The sequence below is a fragment of the Myotis lucifugus genome, unplaced genomic scaffold (genome assembly GCF_000147115.1).
Source record: "Myotis lucifugus unplaced genomic scaffold, Myoluc2.0 scaffold_298, whole genome shotgun sequence".
Classification (NCBI taxonomy): domain Eukaryota; kingdom Metazoa; phylum Chordata; class Mammalia; order Chiroptera; family Vespertilionidae; genus Myotis; species Myotis lucifugus.
Window position 1 is genome coordinate 364584 of NW_005871346.1, and position 6325 is coordinate 370908.

Genomic DNA, 6325 nt, shown 5'->3' on the forward strand with positions numbered 1-6325 from the left:
CCAGCAGAGCCTCCTGCAAGCTGCCGCTCACGCGAGCCCTGGAGCCCCTGGCCCCTGCCCTGCTCCAAGCCATGCGTGCAACACCTCTTACCTGGATCTGCGCGCGCAGTGGGAAAGGCGAACACAAAAAAAACAGATCATTAAAAGATGGGCAAGGACCTCGAATGAGCTGCGTATGCACAAGCATCCTGGGCTCTGAGACCGCCTGGGAGGGAGAGTCTGGGAGGGCTTCCTGGAGAAGGTGACATTCTAAAGGTTGAGTGGGAGCTACCCTGGGAGAGGAAGGGAGGCTTCCGGGCATCGAACGCTAATTAGCCAGCCAAGGCAGGAAGAAAAGGGTGTGTGTGTGTGTGTGTGTGTGTCCCAAGCTGTGAGCAAATTTTACTTTGGAAAGGTGGGGAGGAGCCTGTGCAGGTGGGAGCAGGCTCGGAGAGCAGTGCGGCCGCCTCTGCAGTGGGCTGATGGGCTGACTCGCTGGGCAGGGGCAGCCTGGTGAAGAGAAGCTGGCTGGGAGAACCGGCTAGGAGCCACACGGCAGGCAACGTGAGCTCCGGGATGTGGAGGCTGGTGGGTGAGGAGAGGAGTGCCTGTGCCTGCGGGAGGCTAGGCTACCAGGCTGAGGGGGGCAGCCCCACAAAAGCACTTCCTCAAGAAACCTGCCTTAGGGGCCCTGAACTGTGCAACATGCCCCCCGCCTCTCCAACCCACAAGCCTCCATGCTCATTCCCTCACAGTCCCACCATTCGCTGGTTGTAGGGAGCAGGGAAATCGGGGGTTTATTATATAACAGTTTGGTTCCTGTGGTGACTGTTTCCACTTTGGGAGGGTGGTGGGTGTGGTCGGGGGCTCAATCCTGAGGTCAAGAGCCACAGTGTCAAGGGCCCCCCACTTGCTGTGTGAGCTGCAGGTGTTAGCAGGGTCGGCGTGTGACACTTCTCACCCAGGTAGAAGTTTCTCTTGATGTATGTTATGCCAGGTGGGGGAAGCATGATTGCAGCGAGACAAGCCTCAGACCCTTCCAAATATTAAGTAGGCAACCCACCAACACACACAGTTTTGGGAAGACTTCTGGCCGTTTCTGGTTTGGATGATGCGGTCCCTCTGGTTGGGACCTGAGGCTAGGACTCAGGTTGGAATCCCCTGGAAGCTGTTGGCCTGGGCCGCCTCACCTCCTGTCCTGGGTACCCCCTCCCCTCCGTTTCCCACAGTGTGGGGTCCTTTGCCATCCCCAGATGCTCATCTCTGCTCCCAGGCCAGGCCAGGTGTCCTCTGCCAGACGGGAACGCCCTGGGCACCCCTCGCCTGGCCGCAAGGGCCCTCTGCATCGGCCCCTTTCCCCTGGAGCTGGGAGGCAGGCCCAGAGATCGCTGGGCCCTCTGCACACCCATCTCAAGCAAGACGATTTGAATACTCTCTGCAAACTGAAGTCAGGATTGCTAGATTCAGAGACTTTATTGGGGCTCTATCAGGCTCATCAAGCCCCTAATTACTTATTGATCCTGGCCAGCCCAGTCCCTTTAAGCCCTGATAACCTCTGGGACTGTAAAAGCTGCCTGCCAAAATCAAGCTTCTGGGGAAGCAGCTCTACCCAATGAACAAATTCACCCCTACTGTAACATCCTGGCTAGGGAAGCCAGATTCGCAAGCTCTATGTCACATGATGCATACCCATTTCACAGAGGGGACGCCTGAGGCTCAGAGAAAGAAGGGGCTGGCCCAAGGCAGCAGGTGAGTTGCTGGCAGACCCAGGACTCAGTCCTACTGGTTTTGCTCCTCGCTACACAACGGTGTACCCACGGAAATTGAAACTCAGTCAATAAATCCTTCTTTTGCACAGAGTTCAGCCAACACAAATGATTGCTTTTTCTAAAGAGATCTTCAGAGTGACTCTCCACAAGGAAACTGAAAGGGGTGCAAAAAATGCACTGGGCCCACCTGGAATCTCAGCTGGAACACCTGGAGGCCAGGAGCTCGCTGCCAGAGCTGCAGGCGAACTGTTGAGGCAGGGAGAGAGGCCACGGTGGGCCACTGGAAGCCACAGCCACTACAACTTAAAGCTTTGTCATTGCACGCTTCCAAGGTGGAGCTGGCAGGACCTGCAGCTGGGCTTGGTCCAGAGAATGAAGACATGTCAGTGTGAACAATGGGACGAGTGGTGGCGCTGTTTACTGAGGTGGGGAAGGAGCATTGGGAGCAAATGGAGCGTTCTGGTTGGGTGTGTTATGTATGAGATGCCATTACCCATCCAAGTGATAGCAGCAGATATGAGGGTGAGAGGTGAATACGATGAGGTTGGAGAAATAGCAAAAGCTCTGACATCCAGGACCTCATTGGCCATAGTAAAGAATATGGACATTATTTTAAAGTTACAAAATATCAAGAAAGTTTTTTTTAAATGAGTTGCAGACCTCTCCTTTCTCTCTCACCTTCCTTTCACTCCACCAATAACGACTAAGGAAGGGCCGGCTGGAGTCCTGACCCTCCCAGGCGACTGCTGCCCTGGCACAGCCCCTGCAGGAGTGCCCCCTCCCCAGTCATTTCCTCCTGGAGAGCGCCGACTAGACACGTACTGTACCCAACTCCCCCCTCCCCAGCGTGGCGCCAGCCCAGGATTCCTAGGACAATTCAGCCCAGGCCCGGGAGGAGCCAGCCAGCATCTTAGAAGGAGTCCGGCTTGGAGCCCTGCAGCCAGAGCCCCAGGCTGGGCCTGCCCCTGGGCTCCAGGGACCCACCCTCGCCAGGACTGAGCTCAGGAAATCCCTCTGAACCCACCAGGATTTTCTTTAAAAAACAGAACAGCCCCTCTGTGTTGCTTACTTCACCTCTGCTTTTGTTGCATGTTAGTTGCCCACCTCTACTTTGTCTTCCTTCCCCATCTTGCTAAACTCTTTCATCTCACTTTTACTGTTTCTCAGCTTGTATTTACTTTATTTGAGCTTCTTTTATATTACCTTATTTTTTATTTTATTTTTACTGGGTTCGCCTCATAGTTTTTATTTTCAATTTCCCAGGCTGGCAATCTTTTGCATCACTCATTCTATTATTCCTTCTATTCATTCGGTCTTCGCTTTTCCCAAGGTCAGGGGCAGGGGGAGATGGCCTGAGGGTGGCCTCCCTGCACCCACCTTGCAGGAGCCACCAGAGCAGGACCCATGGATGTGCCCGCCCCCTCTGCCCACAGCCGACCTTTGTGCCTTTCTTTCCACTGCCCTGCCCATGGCACGGGCAGCACCACATGCCACACCCCACAGCCAATGAGGAGGAAGGAAGCCACACAGGGATCTCTGGACATACAGTCCAGAGCAGGCCCGGGATGGGGCACTCCGTCTGCTCAGAACAAAGATCGTCCCAAAAGCTACCTGGGTGACAGTGCTGCCTTCACAAAAACAAGCTGGAGCTGCAGAGGTTCTCCCTGGACCCATGTCTCCGGGCAGGGGGTGGCAGGACCAGACACCAGCCCAGGCCCACTGGGGTCCTTATGTTGACCCCCAGGGCTCCCCTGGCCCAGTGAGTCCAGCAAAGCTGAGCCCTTCCTCGGGCCCCTCTGAAGGCCAGAGAGGCAGGCTGAGTTGGCACAAAGGTGTTACACATACAAAGGAAAGCAAAAGGTGCAGCTCCCAGGAGGGACCCCAGGAGCAGGGACCCTCCAGGTGTGCGTCCCCCACCTGGGTCTGAGCGGTTCTTGGAGGAGCAGGCCTTCTGGGGCTCTCGACCTCCCCCACGTCCATCACTGCACATGGATGCCCTGTGCCCATCGTGCGTGAAGAAAGGGTTCCGCTACTGAGAGTCTAAAGCAGTGGTTCTCAACCTTCTGGCCCTTTAAATACAGTTCCTCATGTTGTGACCCAACCATAAAATTATTTTCATTGCTTCTTCATAACTGTAATGTTGCTACTGTTATGAATCGTCATGTAAATATCTGATATGCAGGATGGTGTTAGGCGACCCCTGTGAAAGGGTCGTTCGACCGCCAAAGGGGTCGAGACCCACAGGTTGAGAACCGCTGGGTGTGAAACCACAGCCCCAAAGAGTCTCTTTCTGAGCCCCTAGGCTGCTTTCTGGGGTCCCTGTTCCCAGCTACAAGGCCTGGGGAGGCTCCTCCCTTTCCCCAGCCCCTGAGCTCTGTAACTCTTCCCTTTTGCATGTGGGGAGCTCCCAACTCCTCAGGTAGGACCAAGTGGCAAGGAACCAAATCCTGGCCCGTCTATTCCCAGAGCTAAAGGCAAGCCCCCACACCCTCATCAGTCACAGCCCTACAGAGGCCCCCGGCCCCTCTCGCCTGCCCCAGGCTCCTCCTGCCCCCGCCACCTGCTGCAGTGGGTCCCTGCAGTGCACTCCACGCAAGCTGAACCGTGGCCGTGGCCAAGTTAAGAACCACAGTCCACGCAGAGACCCGCAGGAGAAAGGCATGTGGGTAGAAGCACACACTAGTGAAGGAACGCAGAGGTTACGGCAGCAAGATGTGAAGAGGAGTCAGTGAGGGGCCAGGATGGAAGTTGCCCGAATGGTCCTGGGGCCAGACACTCTCCTTGCCAGGCAGGTCGGTACAGAGCAGCCAGAGCCCCGTCACCCACGTGTCCCCAGAGGCATCCTGGGGAAGCCCTCAGGCTGCTGCACAACAGCCTCAGACAGAAGGGTCAGGCCACCAGGATGCCCACAGGAGACTGGCCCATCCTGGTTCTGAACAGGGCATCTGTGCCAGCCAAAGGCCCTCTGCCCTCTGCAGGGAGGGGCTGCAGGTGCCCACAGGTGAGGTGGGGCCTTGGGGCTCACTCCAGCCCGCTCCACGTCTGTGATGGGGCACCAAGTGTCAGCTGCACACCAGGCTCGGAGCTGCGCCGTGGAGACCCCAGACACTTGGTTACATGAATGTGAGAGGCCCATCCATCCCACCTCTTCCCATCCTACGTCAAGCACAGCCCAGCAGCTCCCACAGCCTGGGCCTGCCCCCCTCAGAGCTGAGCCCCCGACTTTCCCAGGGGCGGGCAGAGAAAGGGGGAGCTACATCTGCCTGGAGCCCTGGCTCATCCGGCAAAAAGCCCCTTCCCCAGACCCAGCCCTCCTTGCTTTGCAGCCCCCAGCAGGTCTGGGCACCCTGCTCATGGACACACCCAGGGCCAAGAGCAGGATTGCTGGCCTGCAAACCTCTTCCCCATCGGGCAATGAAGCAAGGTTGTGAGTGGTTTTCTCTGAGTGTCGCGGTGCATTTAGCACCCAGCGGTGACGGTGCTACCTCCAGGGGAGCTCCTGGGTCTCAACTTGGAGCAGGGCCTGCCCAGTTCCTCCAGAAGAGGAGGGGAGGTGGCCCAGGCCCTGGGCCCGTGGCTGACATGCTGGGCAGCCTCGGGCAAGGTCCCTAACTTTCGGGACATTTACCTGGAAAACGGAAAGCCCAGGTTTGGTGTGGGAGAACACGTGGGCATGGGAGGGAGCAGAAGCTCCAAGAAGAGGCCGCAGAGGAGGAGGGGAGCCTGCAGGTGTCTAACCCTTGCCAAGGGCCAAGCCTGCGCACTGCGGCACCGCACCCACCTCGATGCCGGGAGCGGCTGGCAAGGAAGAGCAATGGGTGGAGATGAGGACGGGGTCTCAGAAGAGAGGCCCTGAGGACACAGGCCTCCCAGGTCCTCTTGAACTGTCTCCAGAACCAGGACAGGCCAGTGGTCAATGGGGAGGCAGGAAGAAGCTGCCCCAGGAGATACAAACAGCCCTCAGAGGCCGGAGGGGAGGGGCAAGGCTCAACCACAGAGAGGCCTGGCCTACTGTCACCTGCTCATATGGTTGGTGATTATACAAGACCCTGTGAAAACAGTTTTCATCCCCAATCTACAGATGAAATCACTGAGGCCCAGAGCAGTAAGGTCACTGGACAGCTCATGGGTGTGACAGACTAAAACGTATGTACCAAAGGACTTCCAGGTCCTGATCCCTGGAACCTGTAAGTGTGACCTTGTTTGGAAAAAGCATCTTCGCAGATGCGATTGAGATGAGGGATCGTCCTGGATTGTCTGGGTGAGCCCTAGATGCCATCACAAGTGTCCATAGAAGAGAGGCAGAGGTAGATGCAGACAGAAGCAATGTGGCCATGGAGGCAGGGACTGGGTGATGCAGCCACAAGCCAAGGAACGCTGGCAGCCACCAGAGCCAGAAGAGGCAAGGCATGGATCCTCCCCAAGAGCCTCTGCCAGACTTCAGACTCTGGCCCCCAGAACTGTGACAGAATACATTCCCGTTGTCTTAAGGCACCCAGTTTGTGGTGATTTGATGCAGCTGCCACAGGAAATGAACAGTGAGGAAGCCAGGATGCAAACCCAGGTGCGTCTGGCGT